Consider the following 19884-nt stretch of genomic DNA (forward strand, 5'->3'; position numbering starts at 1 on the left):
CTGCCTGACAAAGGCCCCCCTACCCGTACATTGCTCAGGGGGTGGAACATCATGAAAATACAGTGGAACAATGTAGAAACAACAAAAAGAACAAACTATGCGGCAAGCAATCAAGTATACAAAGTTTTTGGATGGTGTTTCGGGGTGCCTCGTCAATCCAGGTCGCTGTGCCCTTTGCATCATAAGCCGCTAATAAACGTCTTCTCACAACGTTCAAGGGGGACCTGAATAGGTGGACAGGCTTCTGAGAAAAATATGAACAGAGCATCTGCCTCAACGATTTGATGCAGCAGCAGCGATCTCTGGTTTGCCCACGTCCGAATCATGCTACGCAGATGCCATTGTGCTGTTGAAGGAAAGGTTCAGCGATGGAACCAGAATTATTTAGCACCATTAGACGGCACTGCAACATCTTTCAAACGTAAAATCAGCCAACGACATAACTGGTCTTCGAAGGTTATATGATGCAACATAGCTAAACATCTGCCGTCTGCGTGCACTTAAATGGACACTAAAGGCAAGTATTAAGCCAAGATAAAGTGATAGATTAGTGCTACTTGTACAGTTCTATTTCATTTCTAGAAAAAAAAAACTAATTGAAATTGCCTTTGAAAATGACCCGGGCGGTCGCAAGGTTTTGTTTTCGCTCGACTCTGCCCCGCCCACGCTTTCTCGTTTCAGTAGTTTCGTTATCGCATAGTGCTGCGCTGGTTTTGCTGGCTTGCGAAACTCGCGCAAAATGCAAGTAGCAGAGAATTCACCTTCCACGTGATTTTGCGGGATTCCCGAATGGTCTACGCCACTTGACCAAAAAGTAGCTGCAGTGGCAAATCCACTGCTCTGCCTTGGCTCAGTACCACCGTCTGTCGGGTGCCGTTTTACTCACCGACGGCAGCAAAGGATGGTGATTGCGTATGTAACGTCAACACTCCCCCGGTTGGGTGGTGAGAGATCTTAATTTCGAAAAAGGTATTCGGGCCTTTCAGATGCAATTTTCACGTAAATTAAGTCTTTTCTTGGCTCAAAACAAGCGTTGCAAGGTTTCTGAAATGGTATTTGAACAGTCCACACTGACTTAGCATTTGCCTTTAGTGTCCCTTTAACATGCCATCCTTAACATTCTCAGTGATGCTCTGTTGCACAAGTAAATGCTAAGGACATTTGCTTAAGTATTCTAAAGGGGATTTTAGCTGTGAGATCTCATGTGAAATGTGGCTCCAGATACTCGTCAAGTGACGGGGGGCGAACATAAAAAAAAGTCAGACACTTGACTGCCATACAGACACTTACGGCAGTTGGCAAGAAGGGTTGCCCCACGGTACATGCGCCCCACTCGCTGACGTGACATTTTTTTTATTTTTGTGGAAGTCCCCAAAGGCAAACTCTGCGGCAACCTTAGCAAAGCCCCGCTCCACAGCTTGTCGCACCCTGCTCATGCCCTTGTTAAAAAAATGCTTCATAAGGCTGCAGGGTCGTGCCTCCAGATGGCTTGCATAGGAGTGGGAGCAAAGGGTAGGCAGGGGAGCCATAAATGACGAACTTCCTGCCCATTGTGATCTTCTCAAGGTTCTCGTACAGCTTGGTTTCCTTGAGATACCTGAAAAGCAAGAATGTTTCTTTAAGGTCGTGCAGAAACAGTGGTGATGCACTTTACATTCACATACTAAAACAAATATTTCACTATTAAGTAAACATATGTTGATTCCAGGGTTGAACAGAAACCCATCTGATCGGGAAATATTGACCGTCGACAAAGCCTTTTTGACCGATATTAAATGAAACTGGGTCATACAATATTGCAAATAAAATATTAAAATTTGGGTTGTATCTATAACACAATGTGAAACAGTAACTTTTTAGAAGATGTTTTTTTAATCTACACTTTCAAAAAACACGCTCTTAGGCTGTCGCCAATTTTTTTTTACTGTGAGCGCGCTCTGTTTTCCCGTTTAGCACCACGTAGCCTAAAGTGTCACTCAATGTCCCGTCCCCATAAGTGCACTTAACTTGCCCGCTAGACAGGGGTATAACTGTTTGTACTCCTGGAGTAATCTCTAACTGCAAAGTTACGACAAAAGGCTTACTTAAAGGCTCTACAAGTGAACCGCTTCTATTAAATGCATAAGCATTGCTATGCTTACCCAATGAGAAATTTGTTACATAAGACAATAAATAGCTCATACCCCCTTAAGCAATGGTTCATACCCCTTAAGCAAGCGAAAAATGCAACGGCTCATACCTATGTAAGTCAGAGGCTACAAGCACTCAGCAAAGTGAGGTGAACAGTGCGTACATTCATTCAAATCACCCATACAACACACAGAACAGCATATGTTTCAATAAAGAACAAGCTCAAAACAAGCATCTAAACCATCAATAAAACATTGCATATCCCCCTAAGCAAATGTATTGATGGTTTTGCAACACCTTTGCTAAAGTAACCATAAGTTAATTAACACCAAAGGTCGCGGGTTTGACGGACACCAAAGTTTGAGGGTTCTAGTGGCGTAATTAACACCAATGGTCGTGGGTTTAAGTGCTGTAATGAACTCTATCTTAATTAAACCTGCCTTATCATGTTCGCTATCAAACGTGCAGCGAACAATCAATGAAGGTTGATAAGAGTTTATACTGGTCAGACGAAGTTCCACAATACTGATAATGACACCAGGCTGCGTGGAGATAAGCAAGTGGCACAATGCTTACACATACTTAGCTGCCTGGGGAAGTTCTGCATGAATTTTTCTCATCTACATTAGTGATATCGCCAACTGTCTTTAACTCCACACCTTTCCTCTATGCAGATGACAGAACAATAGTAAGAATAGACTCATGAATTCTTTCCCAAACTACGTACCTTATTGACCTCAACAACTTGACAGAATGGTGGAATCTCAACTCTCCAGATTAATGAATCTAAACTACATTTATGATCGTTAACTCTACCTTTAAAACTTCAGCCTACTCTCTAGGAATGACATTCTAACAACTTAAATTATGTGCTGTTAAGCAACGTTCCTTCCCATGTGTTATTTTAGACTCCAACTTAAAATATTCTATACTGATTTAGCACAAACAAAAAATGACCTATAGGCTAATAATCCTAATAAAAGCGCGACAATATTATAGCCGCCCTACGTTACTATCATTGTAGTACACCTTCATTCACAGTCATTTTACTATGTATCATCCTGGTGTAATACGTGTCCATCCGAATGAATGAATGAATGAATGAATGAATGTTTGGTGTTTAATGGCGCAAGGGCCATGTATGGCCAAAGAGCGCCATGCCGCTGGTAATGAGTTCGCCGTGTAGTTATGAGTTCTACGAAATTGGTGTGTCGTGCCTTAAAAATAGTTGCTCTGAATTCCGTAAAATCTGTATAATAAGATTATGACCGTGGCATGTGACGTGTGCTATGAAGATTAGGATGCATTTGAAAAGAATTATACGATGTATAGAATATATCTGGTTCTAAAATTTGCCAGAGCACTACTGCCTCCTTAGAGCCCTTGAAACACAAAAGCCTGGAGGCATCTGCTATGCAAAACAGTTATCACAGCGGCATCCTCTAGAACGAAGATGCTCTAAGAATTTAATGGACTTGTGACATGTAAGATAACATCATTTAAGAAACCAAGGAATGCTTTCGTGTTAAATAGCGGTTCCTGTCCAAGAAACATTGCCGGGTGAAGAGGGATGTAATACCAGTATGCCATAGGAAAATATTTCTTTCTTTGAGCTTCGGCCTCCCGACACTCCAAGAGGACATGAAGCACGGTCAGCCTCTCACCACATCTACCACAGCTTGAAGGTTCATTTCCAATGAGTAGAAAATGATGGGTCCCAAATGTGTGTCCTATTCTGAGTCGACAGAATAGGACATCTGTTTGCCGTGATTTTGTAGCGGAGAGCCATGAACCTAACTGTGGCTTTATCACATGCAATTTGTTATTTATTTCTGCGTCCCACATGCGTTGCCAGTGTTGTCGCAGTTTCTTTCATAAGAAAGGCTTCAGATCTCTGACAGGGACAGCAGCCGTAGAAAAAGTGGTTAGTTGTGTGAGTGATGTGGTCATTTTGTCAGCTAGTACATTACCCTCGATGCCTCTATGGCCAGGTACCCAACATATTGTTACATGTCTATATGATAAATAAATGCTGCATAAGAGTGAATAAAGTTCAATAAAAACCGCATTTGTAAACTTTTGTAAAGACTTCAGCGCTTTTACAAGGCTTAACGAGTCTGTAAATACTATTGCTCTGTCGAATTTTAATTTATTTATATGTTTTACTGCAGACAGTACAGCATAGGCTTCTGCAGTGAAGATACTCGTTAAGGGGTTCAATACATCAGATTTGGAAAGAGAGGTACCAACAGCAGCATAAGATACACCAAAATGTGATTTTGACGCATCTGTGTAGAATTCGGAACAGCAGTATTTCGATTGAAGTTCACGGAAATGCATAGCAATTTCGAGGTCAGGAGCGTGCTTTGTGACCTCCACAAAGGATACATCACAGTCTATCACCTGCCACTCCCAGGGCGGTACTAGCTTAGCTGGCGGCATTAAGCGATGTTCGAGAAGTTGGACATCCATTTCCGTGCTGAGTTCTCTTGTACGCAGTGAGAAAGGAAGTCTCATAGAGGATCTATTCCGAAAAAATGTTTTACACGTCAAGTCGTTAACGGTTGTGAAACACGGATGTTCCTTATTAGAGCGAACCTTGAGAAAATGCATTAAGCTGATGTATGTTCTCTGAAGATGGAGTGGCCACTCATCTGACTCTACATATAGACTTTCCACAGGGCTTGTCCTAAATACGTCAGTGGCCAGACGGATACCCAGATGATGAACGGGGTCTAACATCTTAAGCGCGCTCGGTGTGGCAGAAGACTACGGCACCATAATCTAACTGTGATCGAACTAGGCTCTTGTAAATATTCAATAAACACTGTCTGTCGCTAACCCACGTTGTGTGGGATAGCATTTTAAGTAGGTTCATTGTTCTAGGGCATTTTTCTTTAAGATATTTTATGTGAGAAATGAAAGTAAGCCTGGAGTCAAATATAACACCAAGAAATTTGTGCTCATTGTTTACAGGAATTTGTTGTCCGCCCAGTTCTACGCAAGGAACTGGGACCAGGCCTCTCTTTGTTGTGAAGAGAACACAAGAACTTTTGGGGGGGTTGACTTTAAATCCATTTTGGTCTGCGCATTTGGACACCTTGTTTAAGCCCTGCTGTACCTGTCTTTCGCATACTGTGAGGTTGCAGGATTTGAAGCCTATTTGTATATCGTCTACGTATACGGAATAAAAAATGGCCGGTGGTAGTGAAGCACGTAGTGTGTTCATCTTAACGATAAAGAGAGTGCAGCTGAGCACGCCTCCCTGGGCTACACCAGTTTCCTGCGTAAAAGGACGTGACAGTGCATTGCCGACTTTTACACGGTAGGTACGATTGGACAAATAGCTTTCAATTATTTTCAACATATTTCCACAGATGGCCATTCCCGACAAGTCTCGCAAGATTCCGTAACGCCATGTTGTATCATATGCCTTCTCCATATCGAGGAATATCGAGAGGAAATACTGTTTGTGTACAAAGGCATCGCGGATATATCCTTCAATGCGAACAAGATGGTCGGTTGACGACCGCCCTTGTCTAAAGCTACACTGATACGGCTCGAGCACATTGTTGAGTTCAAGGAAGTGTATGAGTCTGTGATTAATCATTTTTTCAAAAAGCTTACACAGACAATTTGTAAGAGCTATCGTACGACAACTTCCTGCCGAGGGGTATTTTCCCTGCTTCAGGACAGGAACCACAATCGCTTCTTTCCATGTAGATGGGAGGTATCCCGCAGCCGAAATAGTGTTGAAAAGTGTGAGTAGTGTAACTTGCGTGTCCGTATGTAGGTTTCTGATCATGTCATACATGACTCTGTCGGGTCCCGGTGCAGTGCTTTTGCATGTGTTCAAGGCAGCTTTGAAATCGGCAATACTAAAAGGCCGGTTATAGGGTTCATTCTGTCTGGATTTGCTGATGAATGCCTTACATTCTTCTATTTGTTTGTATTTGAGAAAGGACTGTGAATAAATTGTTGAACTTGACACGCTCTCAAAATGCTCCCCAGGTGAGTCTGCCTGGTCTTGCAGTGTATCACCCTGTGTATTTACCAAAGGGAGTGAATATGTTTGTCACCCTCTTATCCTATTAACCATGTTCCAGACTTTGGCCTCATCTGTAAACGAGTTGATTCTCGATAAAAACTTCTGCCAACTTTCTCTTCTGGCCTGTCGGCGGGTTCGCCTGCCTTGGGACTTTACTTTCTTAAAATTGATAAGATTATTTGTAGTGGGAGAAGCGCGTAGCAACCCCCACGCCTTGCTCTGTTTCTCTCGGGCGATCCTACATTCGTCGTTCCACCACGGGACACGTCGTTTGCATGCCAAACCACTTACTTCGGATATGCATTTTGATGCGGCATTTATTATGAATGCTGTAAGATACTCCACAGCAGCATCAATTTCTAAAGAAGACATGTCAGCCCATGAGATGCTAGTGAGAGTTCGAAATTTCTCCCAGTCGGCTGCATCTATCTTCCACCTAGGAGCTTGCGGGGGATATTCGTTTTCTTTAGATGTTCTTAGCAGTATGGGGAAGTGGTCGCTCCCGTAAGGATTGCTGGTAGCTTCCCATTCAAGTTCAGGCAGTATAGACGGGGAAACTATGCTGAGGTCAATGGAAGAAAATGTTCTGTTTGCAATACAGTAATATTTGGGGTCCGTCTTATTCAAAAGGCACGCACCTGAAGAAAAAAGGAACTGTTCAACGAGACGACCTCGCGCATCTATACGAGGGTCGCCCCACAGGCAGCTGTGCGCATTGAAATCGCCAAAAACAACATAAGGTTCTGGCAATTCATCTATAAAGGACTGAAATTCATGTTTATTTAATTTGTAATGGGGGAGGGTATGTAAAGCGAGCAAACGGTGATAAGTTTGTTTAGAAGAACAACTCGAACCGCCACTGCTTCAAGGGCAGTGGCGGTTACAATGGCAACACCGCCCAATGGCAACACCGCCCGATGATGCGACAGCATCATCGCGATCTTTGCGAAAAGTAGCATACTGTCGAAGAAAGTTTGCGTGTTTTGATTTTAAGTGTGTTTCCTGTAAACACAGCACTTTTGGATTGTGTTTGTGGATAAGCTCTTGCACATCGTCATGGTTTCTAAGAAGACTTCTGACATTCCATTGAATTATTTGTGTGTCCATATTGAAAGTAAATTGGTGCTGTGTGTACGGAAACGGAAGTGATGCCTTAGATTACAGAGCTCTTTCCAGGCCCTGTAACGGGGATGTGGCCCTTTTTGGAGCGTTCCAGGGAGCCTCGCCGCCCCTTAGGCGCTTGGTGCGCCGTGAGGATAGGTGTAGTGTCCATTGCCTCTTGTGCGGCGCCGGACACACGCTCTTGCGAGCGAGAAGTTTCCTGAGAGGGTTCCGCCTCGGAAGGCAAGGCCCCTGCGCCCACCAGCCCGGAGGTCGATGGGTTTTAATCTCTTTGCCATCGCGCATTAGTAGAATTCTCTTAACATTGATTACGTTTTGATCGCTCCAGCCTCCAGCCATCAGATCATCGTCTGAAGCTACGCCACGGGTAGTGTTCATCGTGCGGTGCGGGGTCACTGTTACTGGGACCTCCAAATGATACAAAGTTAGGCAGTTTCTCGTCTTGATTTTTGTCGTGGAGTTCCAAAACTAGATCACCGCTAGCCATCTTTGATGCTTTATAGCCTGGTCGAAGTGCCTGAGTACGGGATTTCGAAACAACAAAAGGTGATATTGTTCGTGCTTGTTTTTCTTGTTTTTCAGAATGGATGACATGAAATCGCGGGAAAGTTTCGTTTTGGCGTCCAAAAAATTCAAACATTTTTTCTTCAGGGAGCGATCAGGTAGTGTAGGGAAGGAACTAGCCATAGGTGACAGTATTTTTCGGCAGTAGCGCCAGCCACCCACCATGGAGCCCAAGAGGGGTACGCTGCAGGGCCTGTAAAAACAGGGCCTACAAACGCCAGCTGTACGCTACCACTATAACCAAATATGATATAACCTAGCTTGGCTACTCACACAAGGTTAACCCTTGCCGCCGTGAAGAAAGGAAGTAAATGGAAGAGAGAAGGAGACAGGAGAGGTCAAAAAGTGAGAGATGAAGACGAAGATTCGAGGAGGGAGAGACAGGAAAAGGCGACTGCCGATTTCCTCCAGGTGGGTCAGTCTGGAGGTGCCGTCTATATGAAGCCGAGGCCGAAGAGGTGTGTTGCCTCCGCCGGGCGGCCTTAACGGTCGAAACAGCCAGCATCGGCTGAAGCCCCAGGATCGCCCTTTCCCCAGACACGGCTAAGCCGCGCAAGGCTACACGCGGGAGGGTCCAACCCTCGTGTGCTCGGGCACGTGGTGTCACAACACACCAAACGCCCGCTGACGCAGACGCCCCTGCGGGGACGTGTCCATCCGGTTAATTCACTCAATCACGTTCAGTTCTTTCCATGCCAACGCCCTTGCACTCCTTCCGGAACATTAAATCCTTCCGGGAATGCTTATGGTTAAATCTTATGGCTATGACTTATGGTTAAATATACGTAATTATCATGCCATTCAAGAATATAAACAACCTCATTCCAATTAATGTATATGAAAAGGTATGCCTTTACGATTCCAATAACACGCTTTGAATAACAACGTTTTGCTACCAGAAGTATGCAGAAACTATGGAAAACAAAGCCCAATTTGCAGCTGAAATACTTTGGAATAACCTGCCTAATGATTTAAAACTATGCGGATGCTACGTTACATTTAGGAAAAAAAACTAATCCTGTTTCTAATAGAAGGTTGAGTTGGTGGTCTATGTGTTTACTGCTACTATTTTGTTGTATATGAATTATGTTTAATAGTTGTGCTTACTAGTCATTGCTAACGTGTATTCACTGTTGCTTACTCACTTCATGTACCTCAAAACAGGAGGTCGCCTTGCAGCTATGAGCTATGGGACCTCCTTCCGTATATTTTTTTTTTATAATTTATTTATTTATTAGTAAAAATACAGATAATTGCATGTGCGTAGTATACATAAGGAGGTCCCATAGTCAAAGACTGTATCGGGACCCAATATGTACCACCTTTGCAAATAATAAACATTCTTTGATTTGATTTGAAGACACCCTGCAGTTCACATGTGGCATTTTGCCAGGTCTGTTGTTTAGAAACCAACTGTTGTGCTTGTCAAGACGTCAATGCGCAGAAGATGCATGTATATTTGAATGGTCAATCTGCAGGTCTGCCAGCACACAGTTACTCCAACAACTGTTTTATTCCTGCCGAAATAAAGTCGCCCATTGCTCCACCGTGCTATACGATAGGTTTATTGCTAGAGCCAAAGCACGACAGACGTGCAGATATGAAGTTTTCCTGCATTAAATTTTCCACGACTCGATGCCCGTTTCCCTCTTTTTATTTTCACTTGACATTTTAGGTTGTCTCAAGCCAGTGGTTGCCACACTAATTCTCATGAAACAGTGATGCACTATTCTTGACACATGGGCTGAAAAGTGGCTCTGTTTTATGATCTCTCCATGTATTTCAACTGTAAGGCCAACAACCAAAGGGTCAAGTTTCAAACCACAAAGATATGCACTTCTGAGGCGTTGTACAGAAAGCCTGATCTGTACAAGCCAGAAATAAAACCAATGAACGCTTCAAATGCCGACAAACTTAGTTCAGAGCTTTCAGTAATCACAAATGGAAGCAGCTACTTTGCCATAAAGTAAATAAAAAGATTGTCAAATTTGGTACCAATGTCTGAAAGCACACCGCAAGTAAATTAACACAGGGGTTCAATTACCTCTGCAACTACATGCACACAGTTTCTCGAGCTTTTGGATTGCACGCACTTAGCCGCATCATGACGTTGCCCCTTGAAAGGCCCATCCAGTTGGCAAACTACGCCATTTGGGCACATTACAGCTTGATATTTTTGCACGTGGTGCCTCTTGTGCCCTGAATGGTGTTTTTGCTGGTCCACCGTTGCGCGACAAATGTGACGTGCCGTCCCATCGATGAAGGCCTAGCAATTATCAAGCGGGACGCCCTTTGCATGGACAGCCTGAGAAAAAGAATAGCTGAAAATTGAGCACAGGAGGAAGGTTGAAAAGATATGTTGTTGCATAGAAGTTAAGGGTGGTAAAGTGAGCACACCTTGTCAAAGTGAGTTCCTCGCTTGCAATGCTAACATAAGTGGGCATGGGAGCAGCGCCTTCGGCACCGCTCCTAATCGTCAAACTTTCGCCATGCAGGTCATTCAGGTGCTCTTCGTGCCATGGTTATCGGCTGTGGTCAGTGACTGCTCAAGCTTTTTCACCCCGCTGTCAATGACGGTCCCTTGGATTGGCCGGCCGGACGAAATGTCAGCTGCGTCGACCTGCTGCGCGGTTGACTATGATGGACCTGCAATTGTACAACTCGTCTACTGCCCAACAGCGCAATGGACAACTGCATCAATCACTGGGGACGATTTAAGCAGCCGGCTCGCCAGCGTTTCCTTCAGTGGGCATGGGAGCAGCGCCTTCGGCACCGCTCCTAATCGTCAAACTTTCGCCATGCAGGTGTGTACCTACTTTTCCCTGTATGCGAAAAAAAGCGACAATCGTTGTTTGTTGCTGTTCCCATGCCCACACGACTTGCGCGAAACCTTGTCGGAGTGCTTTTCTATGGCGTTACTGTTATTGTGCTGCGGGGATATTGAATCTAACCCTGCGCCCACCACTAGAGCAGATGCACTTCTTGATATCGAATCTTTACCAGACAACCCCGCTGAACAAATGGGTGCCCTTTTTCGTTTGCTAAAGGATGTTCACACACGTTCATTACAGAGCACAAAATTCCAAGCCGAACTAGCAGCCGACATAAACAGCATTAAATCTGGACAAAAAAATATTGAAGCCAAAGTATCCGATATCCAAACGAGACTTGACGCCCTGGAAAAGAAATCCTGTACAATAGACGACCTTGGTGCACAAATTACACATATACAGTCAACTACTGACTTGCTGGCTGTACAGAACAACCTCTTGCAGTCACGTGTTGACGAAATGGAAGATCGGTCACGAAGAAATAACCTAATATTTTATGGTTTGCCTGATGCGAAGGAAACATGGCAAGAAACGGAAACAAAATTAATTGAAGTACTAAGTAAAGTCGTAGATTCATTTCCAGCTGGTTCAATTGAACGTGCGCATCGTCTGGGCACTCTATCACCGATCAAATGCCGTCCCGTTATTGTGAAGCTTGTGAACTTTAAAACCAAGGAACAGCTACTTTCCGCACGCAAGCTGTTGAAATAAAAAAATGTAACAGTATCTGAACATTTCTCGCCCGCCACCCGTGTCATACGAAAAAAACTAACCGAATTCGCCAAAAACCTTCCTGGTTCCCCATCCTTTCTACTCAGCTACAATAAGGTCATTGTTAATAAGAAACGCTACACTTACAACACATTGACGGATAGCATCGAAGAAATTAAAACCAATGAACGCACTGAGCGGCATGAGCCCGTCACTAACACTGCAAATGCTATGCCCTAGGAAGGCGAGAGGGGTGCTGGACGGCCATTCGCAAATCTGTCTATCATGTACACCAATGCACGCAGCGTCGTCAACAAACATGATTCGTTGTCATCGGCGATAGATTCCTGCTCTGCGCACATTGTTGCTCTTACGGAAACTTGGCTCTTTCCTGACGTACAAGATTGTGAAATCTTTCATGAAGCCTCACATTTTAACATATACCGATGCGACCGCACTACGTCTCGAGGTGGGGGCGTACTACTTGCGATTTTAAATGATATTCCTTCATCGAGCATATCAGTTAGCACATACCTCGAAATCGTCTGGGCATCAGTAAAAATTGACCACAGTAAACTCATTTTTGGCGTGTGCTATAGACCCCCTTCTTCCGCTTCCTGTTTTTTAAATGAACTGCATGACGTCCTTAATACGATTTACACTCGGTTTTCCACGTCACCCGTCATACTTTTAGGGGATTTCAACTTCCCTAATATAATATGGAATACGAACCCTCGTACTTTAACTCCGTACTCAACCGAATCACAAGAATTTTTGGATATATGTTCTGCATTTTCGTTAACCCAAACTGTTTCCGAACCAACCAGATTATCCGCTACTGCACCCCACACACTTGACTTAATTCTAACAAGTACCCCTGATCTTCTCTCTGATGTTACTTGCTATCCTGGAATTAGTGACCACCTACTGCTAAACTTTCACATCGAAACAACCGCGCCAAAACGCTCAAAACAACGCAAAACTATTTTTGACTACAACAGAGCAAACTTTGACGCAATCAATACTGAACTCCATGCATTCATAGACATCGTCTTGCATAACTTCGACAATAATTCAGTGCGCGCTAATTGGGACGCATTCGAAACTAAAGCGCACGAACTAATAAAAAAACACATTCCAAAGCGAGTAATCACCACCTATTCGCAGGCACCATGGTATAACATTCATTTAAAACGGCTATCCTACAAGAAAAAACGTCTTTATCGCGCAGCCAGGCTCTCACCTTCTAATTTACGTTGGGATGCGCACAAGGCTGCATCTGACGCTTATCTTGCAGCCATTAGAGACGCCAGAGAAAACTATTTATCTACTGTGCTTCCGTCGATGCTAGCCTCTAACGTAAAGAAATTTTGGCGCACCATTAACCCTCCACCACACGACACTATCACCTTACATGATTCTTCTGACGAACCCGTACCCAACAATCTTTGTGCGACCCTTCTTAATCAAACATTTGTACAGAATGTTTCCTCTGCTTCCTCAAATGAATTACCCCTGACACAAGCGTTCAACTACGTAGCTATGCCTTCAGTACGAATCGACGTATCTGGTGTCGTTAAGCTTATCTACGGGTTAAACAACTCGTCCTCTCCCGGCTTCGACGGTATTAACACCAAATTTTTGAAAAACGCCAGTACCTACTGCTCTATTATATTAACAAAAATATTCCAACAATCCTTGGACACGGGTACGCTCCCCGAAAAATGGAAAATAGGAAAGGTGATTCCAATCTTCAAATCAGGCAATAAAAACTTTCCTTGTAATTATCGCCCTATTTCTCTCACCAGTAACTGTTGTAAAATACTAGAACACGTAATCTACACTAACTTGGTTAACTTTCTGGAATCAAACTCATTTTTTAGCGCGACTCAACACGGCTTTCGCAAAACATATTCATGTGAAACGCAACTTATGTGCTTTATTCACGCGTTGCACCAAATCTTAGATCGATCATCTCATGCCGTTTGCTTATTCTTAGATTTTTCAAAAGCGTTTGACAAGGTCTCACATAGATTACTGCTTCATAAACTAAATCAACTAAATTTAGACACTGGTTTGTTAAAATGGATTGAATTTTTTCTTACACATCATTCACAGTTTGTTGTCGCGAATCAGTGCTGCTCGGCTTTTAGTCACGTTTCTTCAGGCGTTCCGCAGGGATCGGTTCTTGGACCGCTTTTGTTTCTTATCTATCAATGACTTGGCGCCTCTCTTAAAATCTAACGTTCTTTTATTTGCTGACGACTGTGTTATCTTTCGCGAAATAAGAACTGTTAATGACACTACCCACTTACAGTCCGATCTAGATGCGGTTGCTACTTGGTCCAAAACGTGGCTCATGGAACTTAACACTAGCAAATGTAAAACAATGCACATTTCCCGCACTAAGACCTCCATATCTCCTTTTTACCTTAACAATGTTCAATTAGAATCAGTCATCTCGTACAAATACCTTGGCATTCACATTACCACTAACTTAACCTGGAACATTCATATTGAACATATAGTTACCAACGCAAACCGCATGTTAGGTTACCTACGTCGTAACTTTCTTAGAGCGCCATCGTCACTTAAACTATTGCTGTATAAAACACTAATGCGTTCCAAGCTGGAATACGCATGCTCGATATGGGATCCAAGTCAGGACAAGCTTGTAACGGCACCAGAACTTGTTCAAAATAACTCCGTTAGGTTTATTTTGTGCAACCACAATAGAACTGCTAGTATTACTGCCATGAAGTCTAATCTTGCTCTCCCATCCCTGTCTGCGCGCCGCCAAATTTCCAGACTAACTCTTTTTCATAAGTTATACTATCATCCTGTTTTGCGCGACCAATTTATCTCTAGGCCTCATTACCGATCCCATCGCATCGATCACAGCCACAAAGTTGGTATTGACATTTGCAACACTAAGCATTTCTTTCACTCCTTTTTGCCCAGGACTAGTCGCGATTGGAATCACCTTCCTTCTGATGCTGTATCTATCATTGATAACCATCACTTCCGAAATCTTCTAGACAACTATGTATAAATAAGGTTTTCTTTTCATGTTATTGTGCTAATATTTTACGTAATTTTTCCAATGATATAGCTAACATTGTATAATGAGCGAATATTGTATTTTTCTTGTACGTTTTGCTTGTATATTAACACCACTCCCCTCTGTAATGCCTTTGGCCCTGAGGGTATCATAAATAAATAAATAAATAAATAAGAACCTCCCCTTCCCTCCCCTTCCCTCCCCCTCCCCCCCCCAATTTTTATAACGTGCAACCAGCACATTTTGACGTACATCTTCTCTGATGTGTTAAAAATGGAAGCAGACAAGGTGATACAGCTTAACTGACTTACTTGAGCGAAGTCCTAAAGAAAATTAAGTAACTTTTTTCCTTCACGCATGGTGTGCACATTGGTGTCGCCATTTGTTTTGCCCAACATGTCCAGTGGTAGCAAATAAAAAGCAACGTGCATCGAACGTTGGGTGTAATGAGCCCCCTGCATCCTTTCACTTCCATGTGTTGCATATTGCTACATGCAACCATTCTGCCGAAGGCACTAGAAGTTTCTCGACCGTGACTGGCTCCATCCAGTGAGTAACGCAAAAAAGCGAATCTCACTCGAGAATTTCGATGCAGACTGGGCTTGATTTCGATCGAGTGCCCGTGAGGCCGAGGTATCGGATGGCGCGTCCAACGTGCCGCGCTCGACAGAACTTTTCATTTCTCGTAACGCTTAACATGCGCTGGCACTTCGAGCTGTTGAATGTTATGCAGAAAAGCAACTTTACTGACTGCCCAATAAATAGAGTGTAATTATGATGAATCATTAGGCAATGCACAAACCAACATTTTACTGCACATCTGTTTATGGAGTGTCCGGTGCCTTCGAATACAGTTACGTAAATGTGACTCATGTATCGACAGTCCATCGTTATTCGCGCCTGAAGGAGTTCTACTAGCCCGACTCACCTCGGAGAATTTCTCGACGGCGAGCAAGTTTACCCACTTGTGCGTAGTCATGTCAGCCAGCAGGTGGTCGAAGTAGTGCTCGATATGAGCTAGCACTTAACACACGACGCTTGACAGCACAGAGCTGTGTCTGTTAAACAAGAGCTCAAGCTCGCACAAACGGTTGGGGTAGGCGAGGCGTCGAAGTGCCATACAGAGCGCCTCGTTGCCTAGAACCCGGACGCGCTGGGCGCTGACGACCCCTTCGGGAATTAGCAGAGCCGATGCAAGGTCTGTCAAGTCAATCTTTCGAAAGCGAAACAAACGATAAAACTCGTCGCTGTCCATCGCCTCCACATCGAGCAAACCGCGGTCGTGTAAATTACGGCGTGGCGCTGGCTCCGGTTTGTAGGAGACAAATGTCGTCTATTTCTCTGCATGACAGAGAGCGCATTAGGAGATCGTGGCTAAACAGGCCGCGATGTGACATTTGCACTTAGTTAACTTCACCTATGCCATGCCCAAAGAGAAAACCTCGAAACAACGCAGACTTGCGACGCGGTCCTTCAGAAGCCTAACCACGTACAGTGAGCCGTCGCAGTGACCCAACAGCCAACCGGCTAATTACGGGCGCATGCACGCACCTACAACAAGGCTTGGGCTTGACAGCAAAATTAAATGCTGCTAGTCAAAGGTTTATAGACGTTTGGCACACACACACACACACACACACACACACACACACACACACACACACACACACACACACACACACACACACACACACACACACACACACACACACACACACACACACACACACACACACACACACACATATATATATATATATATATATATAATATATACAGCAGTGGCGTAGCTAGACATTTCGTTCGGGGGGGGGGGCTCACTTTGTAGCTCGGCCTCCTCCGTATAGAAATAGTCGAGGGATCAAATACATTAAACGTTAATAATTACTGCGTTGCTATTGCCAAAGATGCTGCAAACGAATTCTTGAACGCTACGCACTGCCAAGGCAAGTGACATATGTACTTTTTCATGAAAGAAAATACTCCTATGTCTCAAAATTGTGCCCGAAATAACTGATATCAATGGTTCCTTGTTTTCTCTATATTTAATAAGTAAAGCACGAGCTTTAGAACTAAGCCACACGAACTTTAGAACTATATCAGTTTGAAACCAGGAAAGCAGTGTATGCCGCTGATATGACAAATCTAAAGGCCATGAAATTAAGAAGTTGCGGACAAATATTTTAATAAAACTTTGTTAGCCTCCTTGCCTTTCTCTGATTTGAATGTCTCTCTGTCTCTGTCATTGAAGAACCTTGTTTATATTTTTGTACATATGCAACGACTAGGAGAAAATCTCAATGACGCGTTCCTTTGTGAGAATGTATTGCGCAGGAGCAGCTGTCACCGGTCGTGTATTACGAGTAATTGCTCTGAAATTATAGTCGAAACAGAGAGCACATACACAAAGCAGGACTTCTGCAAAATATACAATGGCGAGCCAAATGAAAGCGAGCCAATGCGAATATATGACCAACGGGGTACTTTATTTAAAATAAATAGTCTCCATGAGCATTTAGACAGTTGTCCCACTGACTAACGAGGCGCGTAATTCCCGTCTCATAAAACTCCTTGGGTTGCTGCTTCAAAAATCTGTAACTGGCTCTACGGCATCGTCCGACACTAATCTGGTTCCCTTGAGCAGTTTATTTTCAAATACTCCCAAATGTGGAAGTCCCAAGGCGACAGGTCTCGGCTGTATGGCGGATGTTGAAGCGTTTCCCACTTGAACTTTACCAGTTTTGTATTAACCACATCAGCGACTTGGGGTCGGACAATGTCGGGGAGCAAGATGATCCCATTGCTCAATTTTCCACGTCGTTTGTTGTTGATTGCGACGCGTAGCCGATCCCACGTTTCACAATATCGGAAGCACTTGATAGTCTGTCCAGGTTTAGCAAATTCAATCAATAATGGCCCCTGACGATAAAAAAAAGTCAACAACAACTTTCCGGCAGAAATGATGGCCTTTGCTTTCTTTGGGGGCGGTAAATTCAAATGTTTCCAGTGTAAGCTTTGCCGTAGTATTTTAAGCTAGTAGTAGCGGCACAATGACTTGTCCCCGGTCGCATTTGCAGACAAAAAGTCGTCACCCTCATCGTGATACAGGATTAGATGAGTCAAGGCAGACTTCTCCGTCTTCTGGCGATGGTTCAAAATCATTGGCATATATTGCGCACACAAGAGCCGATAACCGAGATGTTCATGAATTATGGCGTGACCCATACCGTGACTGATGTTCACACGCCCTGCCAATTCATCGATGCTTATCCTCCGTTCTTGTCTAATCAGCCTCTGCAATTGTATTGGGGGTGGCTTTGACGGTGGCTTTGACCCGGCCATGGATCGTCTTTCCAACTTTCACGTCCTTCTTTAAACCGTATGCTCCAACGCTTCACTGTGGCCAATGAAGTGCAATGTACAATGCAGACGGCAGCCATACGGCGACTAATTTCTTTTTGGGAAACATCGTCATCTGTCAGAAACCCCACCACACCATGCTGTTCAACTTTCGGAGTGTCCATTGTGTCACGCAACCATGTTCAACCCAGTGTATGAGAGCATTAAAGAACATTTATCCTTACCCCTGCATGTCACTTTTGTAAGTGAGATGCCTATGTGCTATGCGCATGCCTCGCAAATAATGAGCCGAACCATTATTGCGCGGGGTGGGTTGGCTCACTTTCATTTGAATCGCCCTCGTACATTAGAAATGCGAAGATACAGTTTGATAAAGGGCAAAAAAGTGTCACTGGAAACAAAGTTCACTTCGCATATACACAAAACCTCGCGACAAGACATATAAATATACATATAAGTCTCCACTAAATCTACTTACCTAAGAAGAAGTCACGATATATGATTGCGTCAAACAAGGCAAAAAAGCGATGTTCCGCAACCGCAGATTCACAGATTTCCCTGCTGGGTGCGACAGAAATGGCCAGCACACATCAAGCTACGACCGATATTGTCACCACAGCGCGTGAGTCTACTGACGTCTTCGCGTATGCGCCATCTTTTATCGAGGAAGGATGGGCAACGATGCTTCCAGAGCCATCAACGTCACCTCAAGTGGATATAAGACGCCTGGTATCCCCGGAATCTTTCAGTGGGCACGTCGGCTGGCCCTCCTGTGGCACCATGTTCAAGCCGTTTCTTTTCTACGTGCAGGTTAGTAACGAAGTATCTGTTAAGTCTAGCAATGCTTACTTAGTCCAGCTGACGTGCCCACGTAGCCTGTTCACCCTATATTGTGCCATTCAACAAGTGTTCCTGTCTTTGCTGATGCTATGTGGGGACGTTGAGCCCAACCCAGGGCCCTCGACTTCCGAATTGTTATCGCAGTTGCTTGAAGGTCAGAACAATATACAAAAAAGGCTTGATGACATTGAGTCGCAGTTAAAAACTGTCGAGGAAGCTTCTGTAACGATTAAAAGCTTCACTGCTAAATTTACTAGTCTTGAAACGACCGTTCGTAACTTGAAAAGTGAACTCGTTGAATTGGAGGACCGAAGTAGGCGTAATAACCTTGTAGTGTTCGGCATACCAGAAAAGAAAGACGACGCCTGTGATGACCTCATGGATAGCGTGGCTGATAATGTGTTCAAGAATACTCTAGACGTGAACGTTAACTCAGTCGAACGGATTCATAGGCTAGGGTGAAAGCAGCGCAGTAAAGGGCGACCAGTGGTCGTGAAATTTTTTGATCACAGGGAAAAAAGTTAACGTCCTAAAAAAATTGCTACAAATTGACAGGGAAGGGAATCTCTATCTCCGAGGATTTTTCTGCAACCACTAGGCACCTGAGGAAACTACTCTGGAACAGTACCTCGGAAATTAGGAAATGCGGTACAAAGGTAGAGCTTGTACATGATAAAATTAAGATTGACAATCGATTACCCACATTAGATGAAATTCAGCGCGAAATGGCCGGTGCGCATACATCAGCTACCAGAGGAATTCCTAATAAATGAAACGATAACAATGACAAACGCTTCCGATGCTTAAATATTAATGCTCGTAGCATTCTAGCTAAAAGCGATGATTTAGACAGTGTCATTTTAACTTATCAGCCTCAACTATTGATAATTACTGAAACGTGGCTTCGCACGTGGCTTCGCACGCCCCAGGGATACCGGGTCTACCGCAAGGACAGGGAATCTCGAGGCGGCGGTGTAGCAATATTTTTTAAGGAAACCATAAATGTTGAAAGATTGGCCGATATACCAGATCTTGAATGTGTTATCGTGAGGGTAGACTCAGGTGGTTTGAAGTTCATAATCGGTGGTTTTTACCACCCCCAGGCACAGATGAAACGTTCTTTGATAAGCTTAATGGATTTCTTTGATCCGTCCATGGCTACTCTAGCAACATAATACTTGGCGGTTATTTCAATGTCCCTTCAGTCACATGGGATG

At 43.9% G+C, this 19884-nt stretch overlaps 1 pseudogene; it reads right to left on the reverse strand.

Moving 5' to 3' along the window:
- Positions 1–1200: 1200 nt before the first annotated feature.
- The window catches only part of LOC140219843 (uncharacterized), a 43044-nt pseudogene continuing 24360 nt past the window's right edge, over positions 1201–19884 (reverse strand).

Source organism: Dermacentor andersoni, chromosome 1, assembly GCF_023375885.2.
Source record: "Dermacentor andersoni chromosome 1, qqDerAnde1_hic_scaffold, whole genome shotgun sequence".
NCBI classification, from domain to species: domain Eukaryota; kingdom Metazoa; phylum Arthropoda; class Arachnida; order Ixodida; family Ixodidae; genus Dermacentor; species Dermacentor andersoni.